At 39.1% G+C, this 22,112-nt stretch overlaps 1 long non-coding RNA gene across 3 annotated transcripts in view; it reads right to left on the reverse strand.

Annotated features, from left to right (window-relative positions):
* Positions 1-16,673: 16,673 nt before the first annotated feature.
* Positions 16,674-22,112, reverse strand: part of LOC143710229 (uncharacterized) — a 202,693-nt gene continuing 197,254 nt past the window's right edge. For 2 of the 3 annotated variants that reach the window (XR_013194489.1, XR_013194487.1), the window contains 2 exons: positions 16,977-17,043; positions 16,674-16,894 (listed from right to left, as the gene is read on the reverse strand). This is a non-coding gene — a long non-coding RNA (uncharacterized LOC143710229). Of the gene's footprint in view, positions 16,895-16,976; positions 17,044-17,941; positions 18,070-22,112 lie in introns of those variants that run through there. The other variant, XR_013194488.1, reaches the window with a different exon arrangement.

Here is a 22,112-nt window from a genome sequence, read left to right on the forward strand (position 1 = left end):
TTTTCAGGAGTGACAGTTATCAGTGAAATATGGCGCTCGTGTAATCAAAAGGTCTGGCTAGCCCCTGGGTATGTGAATTGGCCTTGAACCTAAACAGTTCCATTCATAGAGTACTGAAAGAATATAGTGGACACACAGCTCCGCCGTTTTCCCATAGTTTTCCACAGGCTCTAACTGTAAAAGGCTCTAAAATAGCCAAGACACATGGACGTGTGCCATACCCCATTTCTGGACCAAACACTTTTGCACCCTCTCTTCTATGACCACCTCATCAAAAATGCAAAACAGTAAGTATTTTCTCTATAATTAATTTATGCTACGGTGCTGTTTATCTGTATTATGCAATGATGTTTAATTTGAAAAAAAAATTATACATAAGGAAAAGACGGTATAATTCATTAGTGTTTTAAATAGCCCAGGCTACGTATTTGTTTTATCCACATTATGCTATTAGTATTTTTATCGGCTGTAACTGGTGATACAGATATTAAAATGTATTTACCATATTAATTTATCAAAGTATGGGTTTAAAAATATGGAGCATTGTATTATGATATCGATGTGATACAGATATTAACATGTATCTACTATATTAATTTATCATAAAGTATGATTTTAAAAATGTACAACATTGTTTATGTTCATTATGCTATGTTTTTTTTTAAACCATATCACAAAAGTATCAGTTTAACATGACTGTTTTACAGCAATGTTTCTTTTGCATTATGCTATGTTGTATTTTTTATCTGATGTAACTAAAATCTGCAGCATCGTTTATTTAAGCTGCGGGGTTTCCATAAAGGACCTTAAAATAAATGTTTTGGATTTATTCAGTTTTAAATCTTATTTAGAGATTATTTTAGTCATGCTTATATGTGCATAGGCCTATTTTATTCCTCTTCAGTTACTTACTTTTTAAATTTCGCTAGGTTACTTTTTAATTCTTCTTTTACTCTGTCTTTGATTTTAACTTTTAGCAATTTGCATGATAAATTGTTTAACATGTAAGCTATATGAATGACACTGTCACAATGTGATAAGCAAAACATATAAAAGTCAAGTCAAAGCTATTTATGTAGGCTAGCGCTTTTCATTGCCATTTAAAATAACATGGTCTTTCCTTCTCTCTCTAGAGACAGCAAACACTGAAGGACAATCAGGTAACCAAGTAACATGTTAGTATGGTTTATATTTTATTTTTAATGAGAAAACATTATAGAGTGCAACACGCGGTTTCTGGGAGTAAAAACATTTACTTTCTCCATACGGAAATTAATTTTAAAGACAAACCTACTGTGAGCTAAGAGGTTGTTAATACATGGTATTTGATTCTGACAAAGCCTTCAGCTTATTTTTTTGTAAATAATCGTGTTTCACAGTTGAACTCCTGGTGAAAACTACATTACCCATGAGCCATGATGCTGTAGTGAAAATTATGTCAAACATAGTTTAAAAAAAAAAGAAAAAAGAAAAGCAACACACTCCAAAATAGCTCTGCCCACTCCCATGAAGCACTGCGAATGACATAATCTCCCTACCCTCTCAAAATACTGAAATGTTTGTATAAGCTATATATGCATATTTTGCATATTTATATATAAATATATATTTTTTTTAAATCACTATGGGAAATAAGAATGAAAAAGGGGGGGAGGCACTGTTGCACTCTATGTATAATGACAGATGAACTGACAGATATTTTATGTAAATAGGCAAAATCTCTGCATCTGATGATGGCCATGTGTTTTCACCGATCATAACTGGTTTAACTCTTGGCTCCTTTGAGATCAATATGACTTCTGCCAAACCAAATGTGCCGGCATATTGTAAGTGTAATACACGAGAAACTATTAATACACGAGAAACTATTAAAACAGTTTTCACTTATGTAATGTATAAAATTATTCTTAATTAATCAGTCGTAGTTAACTATTTGGGATCAATTTTAAGGAAGGTTACATTCTGGTCTAACAGTGTCATGTACAAATTTGCAATACAGAATTGTTTTGTGTTTTTGGTACTATTGGATCGAGTTTTGTAGAATTTATTTTATGTCGTGTAATGCTCCTGGATTATTCAGACTGAGAATTGTAACTATTACTATAGCCTTTATCAGCCATTTATTTTACTGCAGACATATCAACCTTATTTATTTACTGCAGATTTTATCAAAGGCAAGAATTAACTTAATTCATGGCAGCAATAATAAAAGAAGAAAAAAAAATGAACAATTGACAGCTGAACTAACAGATATTTTATGTAAACAGGCAAAATCTCTTCATCTGATAGTGGCCATGTGTTTTCGCCTATTATAACTGGTTTAACTCATGGCTCCCCCTTTGAGATTAGCTCGACTTCTGCCGAATCAAATGTACCGGCAAATTGTAAGTGTGATACATGAGAAACTATTAAAACAGTTTTTCGCCTATGTAATGTATAAAATTAATCTTAATTAAGCAGTCGTAGTTAACTATTTGGGGCCAATTTTAAGTAAGGTCGCATTCTGGTCTAACATTGGCATGTGCACATTTGCAATACAGAATTTTTTTATTTTTTTGGTTCTATTGGATCGAGTTTTGTAGAATAAGTCAAGTCAAGTCAAGTCAAATATATTTATATAGCGCTTTTCACAATACAGATTGTATCAAAGCTGCTTCACAGTATCAATCAAAACAACTTAATGTTTGTTTATTACTGGAAAAAAGACATCCAAGTTTGGTAGAGCTGATCAATGGTATGATTGGTTAATTAATTTGAATATCCCCAACTGAGCAAGCCAAAGGCAACAGTGGCAAGGAACCGAAAAACTCCATCCAGTGACCTAATGGTGTCCTAACACCCCATCAGGTGACCCAATGGAGAAAAAAAACCTTGGGAGAACCCAGGCTCAGTCGGGGGCCAGTTCTCCTCTGGCGTTTATGAACTAGAGGCCGAATTTACAGTAACTGTAAGATAAAAAATTTATATGAATGCCTGGCTAAATAGATGCGTCTTCAGTCTAGTTTTAAACTGGGAGAGAGAGTCTGAGCTACGAACAATATCAGGAAGGCTATTCCAGAGCTTCGGAGCTAAATGTGAAAATGCTCTGCCTCCTTTGGTGGATCTGGATATCCTAGGAATGACCAGAAACCTCGAATCTAGTGATCTTAAAGAGCGCGATGGATTGTAAGGCGATAGAAGATCCGTTAAATAGACTGGAGCTAAACCATTTAGAGCTTTATAAGTCAAAAGCAATACCTTGTAATTAATACGGAACTTTATAGGTAACCAATGAAGTGATGATAAAATCGGTGTTATATGATCATATTTTCTTAATCTAGTAAGAACTCTAGCGGCTGCATTTTGGACTAACTGTAGCTTGTTTATTGAAGATGCAGGACAACCAGCTAATAAAGCATTACAGTAATCTAGTCTCGAGGTCATGAATGCATGAACTAACTTTTCTGCATCAGAGACTGATAGCATATTACGTAACTTAGCAATGTTTCTAAGGTGGAAAAAGGCTGTTTTTGTAACATATGAAATATGCTTTTCAAAAGACAGGTTGCAGTCTAATGTAACACCCAGGTCTTTTACTGTAGCGGATAGAGTAACAGGGCATCCTACTATGTTAAAGTCGTGCTGTGAAAGGTTTTGTGGACGGTTTTTAGAACCGATAAGTATTACCTCTGTCTTGTCTGGATTTAATAAAAGAAAATTATGCGTCATCCAATCTTTTATATCTTTAACACAATCTGTCAATTTGGATAATTTAGCGTATTCATCTGGCCGTGAGGAAATATATATTTGAGTGTCATCAGCATAACAATGGAAACTAATTCCATGTTTCCTTAGAATATTACCAAGTGGCAGCATATATATTGATAATAATAAAGGGCCTAACACAGATCCCTGCGGCACTCCATAGTTTGCCGAAGTTATAATAGATTTTTCTCCATTTAAGTAGACGAAATGGTAGCGGTCAGATAAGTATGACCTGAACCAGCTTAATGCTTGTCCTTGAACACCAGTGTAATTTTGCAGTCGATCTAAGAGTATTGTGTGATCTATAGTATCGAACGCAGCACTAAGATCAAGTAAAACTAGTACTGAGATACAGCCTTGGTCCGAAGCTAAAAGTAAATCATTTGTGATTCTAACAAGCGCAGTTTCAGTGCTATGATGTGGCCTGAATCCAGACTGAAACTTTTCATAGATGTCGTTTTCTTGCAAGAAAGAGCCGAGTTGAGCGGACACAACTTTTTCTAATATTTTTGACATAAATGGAAGATTCGAAATGGGTCTGTAATTTGCTAGGTTATTTGGATCTAATTGTGGTTTCTTAATAAGAGGTTTTATAACTGCCAGCTTGAACGTTCTTGGAACATGACCTAAAGATAAAGATGAGTTAATAATATTGAGAAGAGGCTCTTCCACTACAGGTAACACTTCTTTCAGTAGTTCAGTTGGTATAGGATCTAATAAACATGTTGTTGTTTTAGATGAAGTGATAAGTTTATTTAACTCTTTTTGTTCTATGGTTGTAAAGCATTGTAATTGTTCTTGCGGGGTAATAATTGCGGCCGAATTATAAGGCGCGAGCAAAGATCGAACGTTTACGATTTTGATTCTGATGCTTTCAATTTTCTCGGTGAAGAAGTTCATGAAATCATTACTACTAAACTGTAACGAGGTATTTTGTTCAGACGACGTCTGTTTATTTGTTAGTCTAGCCACGGTATTAAATAAAAACCTTGGATTATTTCGGTTGTTTTCTATTAATTTGCTGAGGTGCTCAGCCCTGGCCGTTTTAAGTGCCTTTTTATAAAGTGACATACTGTCTTTCCACGCGATTCTAAAGACCTCTAAATTAGTTTTTTTCCATTTACGCTCTAAATTACGGGTTTCTCTCTTTAAAACATACGTAGTATTATTGTACCATGGTGCTATACTTTTTTCTCTGACCTTTTTTAATCTAATGGGTGCAACAATATCCAATGTTCTAGAGAGAATGTTGCTCATAGTGCTAGTTAGTTCGTCTAATTCATCTGTTTGTTTGGGTTCAGGCAGCAGCTGGGACAGATCAGATAAGCTATTTGAGAAATGATCTATGGTGGATGGACGAATTGTTCTACCTGGTCGATAACGTGGCGCAGCATGACATATTACAGCAAGATTATATTTATAATAAGCCAAGATTAATTTATTTTATGCGGTGTCATATTCCTGGATTATTCAGACTCAGAATAGTAACTATTACTACAGCCTTCATCAGCCATTTGTTTTACTGCAGACTCATCAAACTTATTTATTTACTGCAGATTTGATCAAAGCCAAATACTGCCCAAACGGGGATACTGGGAAAGAAGAGAAACAGGATAATACAAGGTTAGATTCAATCTTTATATTCTTTCCCATTTTGCCTTCATTTTCCTTTTTCCTGTTATTGCTTTAATTTTTATATTCTCAGATCATCAAAGGTTTCTGAAAGCAAACACCAGTCAGTTGGTTGAAAAAGTGAAGAACATTGATCCAATAATTGACAATCTTGATTGCTCAATTAATCAGTTACAAATGTTCGAACGAATCCAACACACCAGATTAAGATGTGGGAACCGCTGGACTATGTGAATTGTGAAAGCATTGCCAACGACCTGGTCAACGCTTTGGTCAAGCATGAAGAATCTCTCATGAAGAAACTGCAATAACAACTGTTGTAGCCTATTGTTTGGCATTATGTACTTAAACAGTTTTTAAAAAAATAAAATGTTTTTAATAATTGATTGGTGATGGAGTTTTAATTTTTGTATATAGAACCAAGTATATTGTACAAGTAAGAAGAAACCAAACTGGCCATATAATGATATATTGCACATAATAAACAATGGCAAAGTTTGTATTCCTTAAAAAACAGGCAATGTTTGAGAACCCTAATATTGGTGTAATCTCTGCGAGGTCTCAACCACAAATGCAAAACTTTGTGGTGGGTGATACGGGCATAGCTTTACTAAAGGAAAATATTATGGAAGTAATTTTCAAACTATATTTTTATTTATTTATATTTTGGTTTTCATGTTGATTTAAAGTTTTTGTTATTAACTAATACCTTTATTTTTTACATCCAGCTCAAAATTTTGTTCAAAAATCGTTCTCTGACCGCAAATAATCAGATAATGGTGTGTTCACAATCTACAATTAGATGTTATCCTGCTTAGTATGTGTGTAAATAGTTTTGCTTAAATGTTTGGGTGTATTTTTACACGCCAACATATTTTGTCACACCGTAGTGATGCAAACTTCCACACTCTTGTAAAGACTATGGTCTAACTTTAAAACATAATCTTTATACATGCATTCAAAAGACCAAATCACTAAGAAAAGCACCGTTTATAATAATAAATACAAAAAAGTTCACAAATTATGGTTTTATTACTATTACTATTCAGATAGCAGACGACACTGGTTCACATTTTGAATGTGTGTCTGTTTTAGGTGAAGACTTTTCTTTGAGAGTCGTCAACATTCATTGTTTATAGGAATAAATGACCATTAATAATTTAAGTGTTTGTACTGTGAAGTATTTCTGTTTGAGAATGTTTGACTAAATTGCAACTTTCCCTCTATCTGGGATGTGGAATCACACAAAGTATTAACGCAAAAAGTATGTGCATGCTGTTTTACACGTAAACTATTACAACAAAATCACATATGACTATTGCACTGAGAGAGGCGTATTCATTAAGACTGTTAAACAAAGTTTGGTGCTTAAAATTAAAATCGCACAAAAGTAAATGCTAGTGATCAACTTGCTAAAAAAAAGTAAATACAACATGAGCCATACAGAAAAGCCACTTGTGATCAGTTTTGTATGTTTGTACATTTAATACATCAGATATTTCTTTTAGAACATCTTTCAGCTATGTCTACGAAACATCGACATGAAAGATGAGTATTGCTGTTTTTCTGTTACCTATAAAACTATTATACTTCAAACTCGTCTAGCTATTGCCCATTTCACAGCACAGTCATAGATACACAGTTATTTTATGCATGTGGCTAAACAACGGTTAAGCTAATGAATTACCGGCTATATTTTTACGTGAATGGCGGGATGATTCATTTTTTAATCCGTCTACACCAATACTTTGACACAAGAGTTTTAGGTCTGATCCAGAAAACAGACGGTAAGCAGTAAGTTATGAAAGCATGTGATAAGCAGTTTTTTGGCCTCATCATCAAAAATGTTTAAACATATTGTAAATATCAATTGTTATATAAATTATATGTGAAACACGCTCAGTCGCATTAGAGTCGGATTCTTGTTTATATTGAACGGTTTCATTATTAACAACACAATCGTAACACTTTTCGTATTTTGTACGATGTTTTCTTTAGACTCTCACCCCATGGATATCTGTTTCCTACAGTTAGCTGTAATGTTAGTGAACTCTAGGCCTTCTCTTTTTTCATATACCACAGTATTTGCATGAATTGGCTTGATTTAATAAAATGATGGTTTAAACCACATTATATTGTTATACCATCCTAGTTTTTAAACATCTCTTAAATGTATATTTTATATTTTAACCCTTGATGCGAATGCGAATATAGAATACCGCACAAGGATCTCTGAAATATTTTTTCGTGTAAAACATCTATGTAGGTCATAGATCTATCTATGTTTTTAAAAATACAAAGACATTTTTCTCTAAGTGACCCTCAAAATCTGGGGATACAACAAAACACAGTGCTTTCGTGTAGCTACGATGATTTATCAGAAAATTACTTTTGTTGCTTTGTTTGAAGAAACCCTTTAATCACCTTATGCTTGATAATTATTAAACAACCCTCAATTCGGTAATGACGTGTTTTAATTTTAATTTAAACTCAATGCGTTAAAGTTCTATAACTGAACTTAATATTTGGAAAAATTAACTTAAAGCCTTACTTTCTAAATGGTTTTTACAGAACTTGTTGCAAAAAATTCATCCCCTTTTTTAACCTCTTAATCTTTAATGAAAATATCATTACTGGATTAAGAGAAAATATTTGTCTTTGTCACGAAAACAACGTTTCCTACTGTTACGTGCCTCCCCAGTCTAAGGGGTCAGGGAGGCAGTAACAAGGAAATTATCAACAAGTTGGCAACCAAGAACTCTCCTCCCCTGTCTCACTCCACAAATCACACAGATTTTTAGAACTCAAAAAGACTTTATTTGGATTGATCCAAAGTACAAAAGGAAACGGAAAGCGTCAATAGGCTTCGGGAGGGGACAAGGCCAAAACAATAAACATAAAGTTCTGACTATAGGAGAAAAGCCTTCTTAACCTTTCAAAATAAGATAGAAAAGAATAACAAATACCTTACCTCACTCCCTCTCTAGCCAAACACAGGAGAAAAAGGTGGACATTACATAAATGGCATCCTCCTCCCTACTGCTTCCAAAATAAACTTAAATCAAAAAGGAGTCTGGTAACTGGTTTGAAGAATGTAAGAAGAGCTGGTTTAACCGCAGTCCAAGTCTGTTCAGATCAACAACAATCAACAATGTCAGCAATTGACAACAAGATGTACAATTGCTCTTAACACACATGCAAAGGGGTGAGGCAGGAGAAGACAGTCTGGGCACCCTGGAGTCAAAAGAGGATCTCCCCCAACTGGCTTTTCCTTTCCAGCTTTATCCACGAGCTTCCCTAGTCAGGAGCCAATCAGTGGGAACCAGGAGATGATAGTAATTTGTATCAGCTGGCCCCCATTTGGACATGAGAGAATGAGAGAGAGAGAACAAAGAAAGAAAAAAAAAACACCAAAACATTGCACACATAATAATTACGCCCTGGGACGTAACACCCCCATCACCAAATTTACAACCAATGGCTTGTAAATATCTTACATGTACAACATCAATCACATATACCGTAACCCCCCGTTAATCTTCATCACAGGCTCTGGAGAGTGCATCTGCCAGCAAGTTCTTCGAGCCCTTCTTGTACTGAATGTTCAAGTTAAACTCTTGCAGGTAGAGTGACCAGCGCATCAAACGCTGGTTCTGGTTGCACATGCGAGAAAGAAAAATTAGAGGGTTATGGTCAGTATAGACGACTAGAGGAATACAACTACCTCCCACATACACTTCAAAATGTTTGAGTGCCATCACTAGTGCCAGAGCTTCCTTCTCTATGGTACTGTAGTTGCGTTGACTTTTAGAGAACTTCTTAGAGAAGTAACAGACGGGATGCTCGACACCATCACCGTCATCCTGCAACAGGACTGCGCCAGCTCCCACAGCACTTGCATCTACTTGCAGTTTAAATGGAAGAGAAAAGTTAGGAGCTGACAGGACCGGGGCATTACAGAGAAGGTCTTTGGCGGCAACAAAAGCACACTCACACTGAGGAGTCCAAACAAATATCTTCACCGTACTAAGCAGGTCAGTAAGGGGAGAAACTAATATTGCAAAGTTTTTACAGAAACCCCTATAGTACCCTGCCATTCCTAAAAAACGGCGTAACTGACGCTTGGTACTAGGGGTAGGAAATTCAATAATGGCGGTTACTTTAGCTGTAACAGGTTTTACATAACCCTGACCTACTTTCTTTCCAAGATAAGTTACCACACCTTTAGCAAATTCACACTTGGCCAGATTCAGGGTTAGTCGAGCATCACTTAATCTGTTTAAACAGACTTTCTAAACTGTCGAGGTGGTCTTCCCAGGTACTTGAATAGACTACAATGTCATCCAGGTAAGCTTCACAGTTAGGCAAACCAGACAAAACTTTTTGCATGAGGCGTTGGAAGGTTGCTGGAGCATTTCGCATCCCAAAGGCCATACAATTGTACTGCAGGAAGTTGTCTGGGGTTACAAATGCAGAGATCTAACGTGCACGTGCAGTTAACGGGACCTGCCAATAGCCCTTTAATAGATCTAACTTGGAGACAAACTTTGAAGCACCAACTCTGTCCACACAATCTTCCATTCGTGGTAGGGGAAAGGAATCAGGCTTGGTGACGCTATTTACCTTTCGATAGTCTGTACAAAAACGAAATGAAGCATCAGACTTTGGAACTAACAGGCAGGGGGAACTCCAGGGGCTTTGGCTGGGTTCCGCCAAAGAATTTTTAAGCAGGTAATCTACTTCAGCTTTCATGATCTCACGCTTTGCAGGGTTCACCCTGTATGGATGCTGTTTGATGGGAAGAGCACTACCTACATCAATGTCATGAGACAGCACCGGGGTTCTTCCTGGGACATCAGAGAACAGAACGGGATGTTTTTGTAACAACCCTACAACATCCACTCTGTGATTCTTGGACAAATAGGATAAATGTAAATCTAAATTATCCATTATAGCTGAATTGTTCAGACGTACTTCAGTTGTTTTTTCAGCCAGCATCAGCTCGTCGCAGGCAGGACCTACTGTACCATCTACTGACACACTGGGTTCAGACACCGATGTGGAAGGAAGAGAGGGTTTAATTACCTCACGTGCAACATAATGTTTCAACATATTAATGTGACATACTCTCTTCTTTCATCTACGATCAGGGGTACCCACAACATAATCTGTGTCACTAAGTTTCTGTTCGACGACATATGGTCCAGAAAATTTAGCTTGCAAAGCTGAGCCGGGAACAGGAAGTAAAATGAGTACAGACTCACCCGGCTGAAAATTGCGCTGTACTGCAGTTTTGTCAAAGCAAGATTTCATTTTAGACTGTGCCGTGGCTAGATGGGCCCTTGCCAGTTCACAAGCTTTGTGCAGACGGTCACGGAAAGAACTGACATAGTCTAGAACCGAGACAGATGTATTAGTCTTACCTACCAACTGCTCTTTTAACAACCTTAAGGGGCCTCGAACCGTGTGAGCAAACACAAGCTCAGCAGGACTAAATCCCAGTGACTCTTGAACAGATTCCCTTACAGCAAACATGAGCAATGGTAGGCCGTCTACCCAATCTTTTCCAGTTTCCAAACAAAAGATACGGATCATAGACTTCAGGGTCTGATGAAACCGTTCTATCGCTCCCTGTGACTCAGGGTGGTAAGCACTAGACATGTGATGCTTTATCCCCAACTCTTTCAACATCTCTCCAAACACTTTTGAAGTGAAATTTGACCCCTGGTCAGTTTGAATTATTCTGGGCAAGCCAAATGTAGTGCAAAACTTTACAACCTCCTTCAGCACCACCTGTGCTTTCAACGTACGCAACGGTACAGCTTCTGGGTAACGGGTTGCAGTACACATTATTGTTAAAATGTATTGGTGCCCATGTTTTGACTTCGGAAGGGGTCCTACACAGTCAATTAATATCTTCTCAAATGGCTCTCCTATCACTGGTATCGGATTGAGAGGAGCTTTTGGAACAGTTTGATTTGGTTTGCCTGCACGCTGGCAAACATCACATGAACGACAAAAACTAGAGACAGTGGATTTTACCCCAGGCCAGTAGAAATGTTTAGTGATCCGCTGAAATGTTTTAGTGACACCGAGGTGTCCAGCGAGAACATTTTCATTTGTTAATCTTAACACTTGACAGCGATAACCGGAAGGTAGAACGATCTGAAAAATTGTTTGCCAATCGTGATGAATTTGATGAAAAATGAATTTTTTGCAACAAGTTCTGTAAAAACCATTTAGAAAGTAAGGCTTTAAGTTAACTTTACCAGATATTAAGTTCAGTTATAGAACTTTAACGCATTGAGTTTAAATTAAAATTATAACACGTCATTACCGAATTGAGGGTTGTTTAATAATTATCAAGCATAAGCTGATTAAAGGGTTTCTTCAAACAAAGCAACAAAAGTAATTTTCTGATAAATCATCGTAGCTACACGAAAGCACTGTGTTTTGTTGTATCCCCAGATTTTGAGGGTCACTTAGAGAAAAATGTCTTTGTATTTTTAAAAACATAGATAGATCTATGACCTACATAGATGTTTTACACGAAAAAATATTTCAGAGATCCTTGTGCGGTATTCTATATTCGCATTCGCATTAAGGGTTAAAATATAAAATATACATTTAAGAGATGTTTAAAAACTAGGATGGTATAACAATATAATGTGGTTTAAACCATAATTTTATTAAATCAAGCCAATTCATGCAAATACTGTCGTATATGAAAAAAGAGAAGGCCTAGAGTTCACTAACATTACAGCTAACTGTAGGAAACGGATATCCATGGGGTGAGAGTCTAAAGAAAACATCGTACAAAATACGAAAAGTGTTACGATTGTGTTGTTAAAAATGAAACCGTGGTAAACAATTTAAGAACACTAGTGGTTCAATAACAATGTTCAATATAAACAAGAATCCGACTCTAATGCGACTGAGCGTGTTTCACATATAATTTATATAACAATTGATATTTACAATATGTTTAAACATTTTTGATGATGAGGCCAAAAAACTGCTTATCACATGCTTTCATAACTTACTGCTTACCGTCTGTTTTCTGGATCAGACCTAAAACTCTTGTGTCAAAGTATCGGTGTAGACGGATTAAAAAATGAATCATCCCACCATTCACGTAAAAATATAGCCGGTAATTCATTAGCTTAACCGTTGTTTAGCCACATGCATAAAATAACTGTGTATCTATGACTGTGCTGTGAAATGAGCAATAGCTAGACGAGTTTGAAGTATAATAGTTTTATAGGTAACAGAAAAACAGCAATACTCATCTTTCATGTCGATGTTTCGTAGACATAGCTGAAAGATGTTCTAAAAGAAATATCTCATTTATTAATATGTACAAAAACAAACAGAAGCAAGATGTAAACGGCCTAATTGACTATATAAAATGTCAATTACAAACATACAAAACTGATCACAAGTGGCTTTTCTGTGTGGCTCATGTTGTATTTACTTTTTTTAGCAAGTTGATCACTAGCATTTACTTTTGTGCGATTTTAATTTTAAGCACCAAACTTTGTTTAACACTCTTAATGAATACGCCTCTCTCAGTGCAATAGTCATATGTGATTTTGTTGTAATAGTTGTTGTTGTTGTTGTTGTTGTTGTTGTTGTTGTTGTTGTTGTTGTTGTTGTTGTTGATACTTTATTGATCCTTTGCAGGAAATTATATTGTCACGGCAGCTTTAACACTCAATAACAATACATAATACATAACAATAATACCTATATAGAATATTCAGTAACAGATGCATATTCAAAACAGGATATTCAATAACATAATTAATATAGTATATTCAGTAACATGTGAATATTCATAACTCATTAAACATTCTGATGGCCGCTGGTACAAAGGACTTCCTGGTACGTTCAGACTTGCACTTTGGTGCGATCAATCTATGGCTGAAGGTGCTCTTGTTGATCACCCCAAGAGCATGGATTGGATGTAAGGGATTGTCCATGATTGATTTTAGCTTAGAGAGTATTCTTTTCTCAGCCACGTGCTGGATCATATCAAATTCAGTCCCCACAACCGAACCTGCTTTCTTTATCAATTTGTTGACTCGATTTAGATCTCCCATGCGAGCACCCTCTCCCCAGCACACCACAGCAAAGAACAGAGCACTTGCCACCACTGTCTGATAGACGTTACACAGTAGAGGACGGCAGATGTTAAATGACCTAAGCCTTCTTAGAAAATAAAGTCGGCTTTGACCCTTCTTATACACTGTATCCATGTGGCTCTTCCAGTCCAGCTTATCATCAAGGTGAACACCAAGATATCTGTAACTGGAGACCATCTCCACTTCACTGCCCTGGATGGCGATTGGGGTTAGCGGTGTCTTCTTCCTCCTCCTAAAATCCACAACCATCTCCTTTGTTTTTAAGATGTTAAGTTGGAGATGGTTCTTGTCGCTCCAACCCACAAACTCCTTAATAGTTCTCCTGTACTCCTCCTCTTCACCTCCTTTAATTAGGCCAACCACGGCCGTATCGTCTGAGAATTTCTGGAGGAAGCAACTGCCACTATTGTACTGGAAGTCTGCTGTATAGATAGTAAACAGTAACGGGGCCAGCACGGTTCCTTGCGGCACCCCCGTATTACTCAGAATAGTATTAGAAACACTATTCTGCAGACGCACGTACTGTGGTCTACTGGATAAATAGTTCATACACCACTGGACCAATGTTGAATCCAGCTGCATCCTCCTCATCTTCTCACACAACAGTCGGGGCTGGATCGTATTGAAGGCGCTTGAGAAGTCGAAAAACGTGAATCTCACAGATGCATCAGGGGTGTCCAGATGTGAATGAGTTCTTTGTAGCATGTAAATAAGGGTATCATCCACACCCATGTTGGACTGGTATGCAAACTGCAATGGATCCACGTAGTTTGACATACTGGCCTTGATGTAAGGAAGGACCAGTCTCTCGAACGTCTTCATGATATGTGAGGTGAGTGCTACAGGTCTGTAATCGTTATGGTTAGATGGATATCTCTTCTTTGGAATTGGAATCAAACAGGATGTTTTCCACAGTTTCGGGACCTTTTGTAGGTGCAGACTCAGATTAAACAGGTATGTAAAAATACCACTCAACTGGGTAGAACATGTCCTCAACAGTCTGGGCCCAATATCATCAGGCCCCACTGCTTTTCCCAGCTTCAGACGATCCAGTTCACCCTTGACCTGAGATTGATTTAACACCGTTGGTACAGTTAGAGAAAAGTTGGAGTAGAGAGAGGTCTTTTGGGAGGTTATGATGTCACTGATGGATGAAAGTGGAGAGAGGGGAGACGATGTCATAGATGGGATGAGTGAGGGACTGGAAACAACACCAGGCAGCGGCAGACCAGGTGTGGCGGTCTGATGTTGCATCGGGTTATCAAATCTATTAAAGAATCTGTTCAGCTCGTCAGCCAGGTCCTGGTCACCATCAAGTAGCGAACCCCCCTTCCGCTTCATACTTGTGATCTTCCTCATGCCAGCCCAGACCTGCTTCACTCCATCCTGCTGCAATTGTTGTTCTAATTTACACCTGTATGCTTCTTTCCCCTCCTTAATCTTCACCCTCAGTACTTTTTGGATTTCTTTGACCTTTTCCCTATCACCCCCTCTGAAAGCCTTTTTCTTTTCATTTAACAGTACCTTCAAACTGCTGGTTACCCATGGTTTGTTATTTGGGAAACAGCTAATTTCTCTGGAGGGCATGATGTCATCATAACAGAATTTAATATAATGGGTGATGCAATCTGTTAATCCATTAATGTTATCCCCATAGTCCTCACAGAACACATCCCAGCATGTTGCTTCGAAACAGCATATTAAGGCTTCTTCTCTCTCAGGAGACCAGTATTTTAGTGTTCTGTTAATGACAGGCTGCCTCTTAACAACTGGCGTGTAGGAGGGAGAAAGATGTACCATATCATGGTCTGATCGGCCAAGAGGGGGCAGTGCAACACATTTGTATGCGTTTTTCACGTTAGCATACAAAAGATCCAGGATCTTATCTCCCCGTGTTGTACAATCAACAAACTGCTTAAATGTTGGCAGGGTCTTAGAAAGGGATACATGGTTATAATCACCACAGAGAAAAATGAACGCGTCTGTATACTTCGCCTGGAGTCGAGCGACAACAGAATGCACTATGTCACAGGCCACCTCCGCATTGGCAGATGGAGGGATATAAACAACAACGGCGATCACCACTGTGAACTCCCTCGGCAGGTAATAAGGTCTTAAACTCACTGCCAATAGTTCAATGTCCTTGTTACATAACTGTTCTTTAATAGTTTACGTGGCACATACTTTTGCGTTAATAATTTATGTGATTCCACATCCCAGATAGAGGGAAAGTTGCAATTTAGTCAAACATTCTCAAACAGAAATACTTCAGAGTACAAACACTTAAATTATTAATGGTCATTTATTCCTATAAACAATGAATGTTGACGACTCTCAAAGAAAAGTCTTCACCTAAAACAGACACACATTCAAAATGTGAACCAGTGTCGTCTGCTATCTGAATAGTAATAGTAATAAAACCATAATTTGTGAACTTTTTTGTATTTATTATTATAAACGGTGCTTTTCTTAGTGATTTGGTCTTTTGAATGCATGTATAAAGATTATGTTTTAAAGTTAGACCATAGTCTTTACAAGAGTGTGGAAGTTTGCATCACTACGGTGTGACAAAATATGTTGGCGTGTAAAAATACATCCAAACATTTAAGCACAACTATTTACACACATACTAAGCAGGATAATATCTAATTGTAGATTGTGAACACACCATTATCTGATTATTTGCGGTCAGAGAACGATTTTTGAACAAAATTTTGTGCTGGATGTAAAAAATAAAGGTATTAGTTAATAACAAAAACTTTAAATCAACATGAAAACCATAATATAAATAAATAAAAATATAGTTTGAAAATTACTTCCATAATATTTTCCTTTAGTAAAGCTATGCCCGTATCACCCAACACAAAGTTTTGCATTTGTGGTTGAGACCTTGCAGAGATTACACCAATATTAAGGTTCTCAAACATTGCCTGTTTTTTAAGGAATACAAACTTTGCCATTGTTTATTATGTGCAATATATCATTATATGGCCAGTTTGGTTTCTTCTTACTTGTACAATATACTTGGTTCTAAATACAAAAATTAAAACTCCATCACCAATCAATTATTAAAAACATTTTATTTTTTTAAAAACTGTTTAAGTACATAATGCCAAACAATAGGCTACAACAGTTGTTATTGCAGTTTCTTCATGAGAGATTCTTCATGCTTGACCAAAGCGTTGACCAGGTCGTTGGCAATGCTTTCACAATTCACATAGTCCAGCGGTTCCCACATCTTCATCTGGTGTGTTGGATTCGTTCAAACATTTGTAACTGATTTATTGAGCAATCAAGATTGTCAATTATTGGATCAATGTTCTTCACTTTTTCAACCAACTGACTGGTGTTTGCTTTCAGAAACCTTTGATGATCTGAGAATATAAAAATTAAAACAATAACAGGAAAAAGGAAAATGAAGGCAAAATGGGAAAGAATATAACGATTGAATCTAACCTTGTATTATCCTGTTTCTCTTCTTTCCCAGTATCCCCGTTTGGGCAGTATTTGGCTTTGATCAAATCTGCAGTAAATAAATAAGTTTGATGAGTCTGCAGTAAAACAAATGGCTGATGAAGGCTGTAGTAATAGTTACAATTCTGAGTCTGAATAATCCAGGAGACACCGCATATGACACCGCATAAAATAAATTAATCTTGGCTTATTCTACAAAACTCGATCCAATAGAACCAAAAAAATTAAAAAATTCTGTATTGCAAATGTGCACATGCCAATGTTAGACCAGAATGCGACCTTACTTAAAATTGGCCCCAAATAGTTAACTACGACTGCTTTATTAAGATTAATTTTATACATTACATAGGCGAAAAACTGTTTTAATAGTTTCTCATGTATCACACTTACAATTTGCTGGTACATTTGATTCGGTAGAAGTCGAGCTGATCTCAAAGGGGGAGCCATGAGTTAAACCTGTTATAATAGGCGAAAACACATGGCCACTATCAGATGAAGAGATTTTGCCTGTTTACATAAAATATCTGTTAGTTCAGCTGTCAATTGTTCATTTTTTTTCTTCTTTTATTATTGCTGCCATGAATTAAGTTAATTCGTGCCTTTGATAAAATCTGCAGTAAATAAATAAGGTTGATATGTCTGCAGTAAAATAAATGGCTGATAAAGGCTATAGTAATAGTTGCAATTCTCAGTCTGAATAATCCAGGAGCATTACACCACATAAAATAAATTCTACAAAACTCGATCCAATTGTACCAAAAACACAAAACAATTCTGTATTGCAAATTTGTACATGACACTGTTAGACCAGAATGTAACCTTCCTTAAATATGGTCCCAAATAGTTAACTACGACTGATTAATTAAGAATAATTTTATACATTACATAGGTGAAAACTGTTTTAATAGTTTCTCGTGTATTAATAGTTTCTCGTGTATTACACTTACAATATGCCGGCACATTTGGTTTGGCAGAAGTCATATTGATCTCAAAGGAGCCAAGAGTTAAACCAGATATGATCGGCGAAAACACATGGCCATCATCAGATGCAGAGATTTTGCCTGTTTACATAAAATATCTGTCAGTTCATCTGTCATTATACATAGAGTGCAACAGTGCCTCCCCGCATTTTTCAATCTTATTTCCCATAGTGATTTTAAAAATATATATATTTATATATAAATATGCAAAATATGCATATGTAGCTTATACAAACATTTCAGTATTTTGAGAGGGTAGGGAGATTATGTCATTCGCAGTGCTTCATGGGAGTGGGCAGAGCTATTTTGGAGAGTGTTGCTTTTTTTGTTCTTTTTTTTTAACTATGTTTGACATAATTTTCACTACAGCATCATGGCTCATGGGTAATGTAGTTTTCACCAGGAGTTCAACTGTGAAACACGATTATTTACAAAAAAATAAGCTGAAGGCTTTGTCAGAATCAAATACCATGTATTAACAACCTCTTAGCTCACAGTAGGTTTGTCTTTAAAATTAATTTCCGTATGGCGAAAGTAAATGTTTTTACTCACAGAAACCGCGTGTTGCACTCTATAATGTTTTCTCATTAAAAATAAAATATAAACCATACTAACATGTTACTTGGTTACCTGATTGTCCTTCAGTGTTTGCTGTCTCTAGAGAGAGAAGGAAAGACCATGTTATTTTAAATGGTAATGAAAAGCGCTAGCCTACATAGCTTTGACTTGACTTTTATATGTTTTGCTTATCACATTGTGACAGTGTCATTCATATAGCTTACATGTTAAACAATTTATCATGCAAATTGCTAAAAGTTAAAATCAAAGACAGAGTAAAAGAAAAATTAAAAAGTAACCTAGCAAAATTTAAAAAGTAAGTAACGTCCTGGTTGCGTATGCAACCCACCGTTCCCTGAAGGAGGGAACGGAGGACGTAGTCGACGGTCGACTGAATTGGGATCTCGCTAGAGAGCCTGTCTTCTTCGAGTACTATTGAACGAGCCAATGTAATTAGCGTGCGTGATTCGCATCACACACTCCGCCCCCGCGGCGCGGGTATAAATACGGAAGTGGATGCACGCACTAGTTGCTTTTCGCTGAGGAGCCGAGAGTAACCCGGGGTCAGCGGTGGTCCAGCGGTAGTGGCAAGGGGACTACGTCCTCCGTTCCCTCCTTCAGGGAACGGTGGGTTGCATACGCAACCAGGACGTTCCCTTTCAGTCGAGAACGTCAGACGTAGTCGACGGTCGACTGAATTGGGATCACCCATTGAACACGCCACTAACGCTGCCACCTTCCAGTGCCTAAACCAAAGCCTCCTGATGCCCCCGCAAACTTAAGGCGGGGAAGGACAGGGCTTAGGCCAGGGAAGTCACTGCTGTTCCTACAGGACCACTGGGATCCCCGTTCCCCGTACGTTGGAAGGAAGGGACGCTGCGGAAGCCACATCCAACCCAGAGGGAGGTAATGTGGAGAATACACATATGAACTGGGCGGAAACCGGGCAGTCTAACATATGGAATGTCACTGGGGTGGCTCCAGCCTAAGACGGGGGGAGACACACCGGACAGTGACGGCAGAGAGACTCTGCCGAGGGAAGACACGGGCTCACCGCAGGGAGCCGTATCGTGGAAGAATACACATATGGGGTCACCGAAGGGACCGCAACATATGGACCCAGCCTAACACAGGTTCCACACTGCTTACGAGTGGTAGGCCTAACACCAGACGTTCCGCACGTCCGACGTCGGAGGGGTGTGGAGGAACTCAACAGGGTTCAATTTTAAGGGAACTCAACTGGAGTAGAAAGGCGCACGTACCCAGTCCATAGGAGGGGAATGGCGCAGCAAGCCGACACTTGAACCGGGCTCACGGTGAAACTGGCTTCATGAGAAGGGAGCCCACGTGAGGCAGCGGTTCAACTAGGTGTCGTCCAGCCCCCAACTCTAGAATCTGTTTTAGCAAAGCATATCGTCAACGCCCAGGCGGAGCACTTTACACTCATCATAGAGGAGCTCAACACCTAAGTGGACATGTTGCATCTCGGATCTTTGCCGAAATGAAGGCAAGCACTAAGTGCAACTTTGCATGGAAACAGCCTTCCCTCTCTGCTGAATTCCAACAGATATTTGAAGAGCTGGTCTGAGGTCTATGACTTGCATTCTGTACACGTCCAAGCGAACGGACAGAGAAGCCAGGGCTGGATCTGCCTCCTCCAGGGCAGCGCTTGCAGGCTCACCACCTGCTCCTATTACGGGAGAGGTAGGAACCTTGGGCACAATCCGAGCCGGGGTCTCAGCTTGTGAGAGTTAGCCGGCCCAGACTCCAGGCACAATACGTTGACCGAAAGCGAGCAAGTCCCTACCCTCTAGTAGAGACCACGCGAGCAGGAGAACTGATTTAACTCACTGCCTGCAGTGGCTCAGGGGCGGTCTCTGCAGTGCAGTCGCACCAGGGACAAGGCCCAAGAGGATAAAGAGGGACACAAGGATTTACAAGACCTTGCTCCTCAGGAACCTGACGATCAGAACGTGCTTCTGCATACTTCTGCAACACGATGAGCGTCGTTTAAACACCGAGGCAACATCATTTTGAGGGTGAAGGAAAACAGCCTACTGCAACCCATTTTGCAGGAAAGAGAGCACTGAAGTGATCGAAAGCTTTCAGGATCTCCTCTGGAGAGAAGACGCACTCAACGACTAGGTTCCACTTCTAAAGGCGTAAGCACGCTACCCAATTCTAGGGGGTGCTCGCAGAAGTGATAGTAACTATCACATGTTCTTGTGATAGCCACCTGAACCTCCGCGTTCAGATTTAAGACCGCCCGGAATCTCCGGGGGAAGAACGCGTGTGCCATCGAGCCCCGTCCCCGAAAGAGTTCTCAGGGGAAGTCAGGAAGGCTGTTGAAGGGAACCAGGTCTAGTTGGGCCAATAAGGGGCAACTATGAAGACCTGTTCCTCTCCTGACTTGGCACGTAGGTGCAAGCGACGGGCGCAAAAGACAGGAGCATTGCTCAACACAGCATGTGAAGATCACTGGGCTTCAGGAGCATTTTCTGCTCAGCACTTGGGTGTGACAAGTTCACTGAGCTTCAGGAGCATTCCTGCTCAACACCTGAGTGTGATAAACTCACCGAGCTTCAGGAGCATTTCTGCTCAACACTTGAGTGCGAAGAACTTCACTGAGCGACAGGAGCATTTCTGCTCAGCACTTGAGTGTGACAAGTTCACTGAGCTTCAGGAGCATTACTGCTCAACACCTGAGTGTGAAAAACTCACTGAGCTGCAGGAGCATTTCTGCTCAACACTTGAGTACGAAGAACTTCACTGAGCACCAGGAGCATTTCTGCTCAGCACTGCGTGTGACGAATTCACTGAGCTACCTGTGATGAACTCACAGAGCTACAGGAGCATTGCTGCTCAACACCTGAGTGCGATGAACTTCACTGAGTTTCAGGAGCAATTCTGCTCAACATGAAGAGTGATGATTTCACTGACTTGAGCAGGCGCAAGGCAACCATGAGTCGCAGTCACTTTTAGAAGGCTCACTGGGGTTAAACGCACTTCTGCGGGCCCCTGGGGCAGCTGAGACCCAGTGTTTGTCCAAGGGTAGTCCGCTCGGTTTAAAATAAAAATAAAACCGGGGGGGTAACTGAGCGGCCCCGGAATGGTCATGACCCAGCCGGACCCAGGGGATGGAGTCTCCACTTGCCCTGGCTATAACTGTCGTGAGGCTCGATGGCGGCACGATTGAGTAAGCGGGAGGAGTGGAACAAGGCGCCCTCAGAAGCGTCTGACTCCAAGGAGGAGGTGACGGGTGAGTTTGTGACATGCAGGGGAAGCTTGCGCAACGGTCGCAATGTCTAACAACTCGAGGCACGAATGCCCGTGTAGTCGGGGGTCGCCCAGGCCCCCGTTAAAACACACCCTTTGTACATGGCCCCTCTGTTGAAAAGGGTTTGGCAGCAGACCGGGATGAACTATAGTCACACAGGGTGAGCTGCTCTGCCACGGTCACCTCGGGACTCGATCGTGAAGCTAGCGCTGAAGCGGTCACATATGGAGGAAGCCAAAGGCTGCGACTACCATATACCCCAGGAGCCTCTGAAAGTTCTTTCAGTGGGACCCTTTCTCACTT

The sequence above is a fragment of the Siphateles boraxobius genome, unplaced genomic scaffold (genome assembly GCF_051911475.1).
Source record: "Siphateles boraxobius isolate OS27281-9 unplaced genomic scaffold, OSU_SipBor_1 46, whole genome shotgun sequence".
NCBI classification, from domain to species: domain Eukaryota; kingdom Metazoa; phylum Chordata; class Actinopteri; order Cypriniformes; family Leuciscidae; genus Siphateles; species Siphateles boraxobius.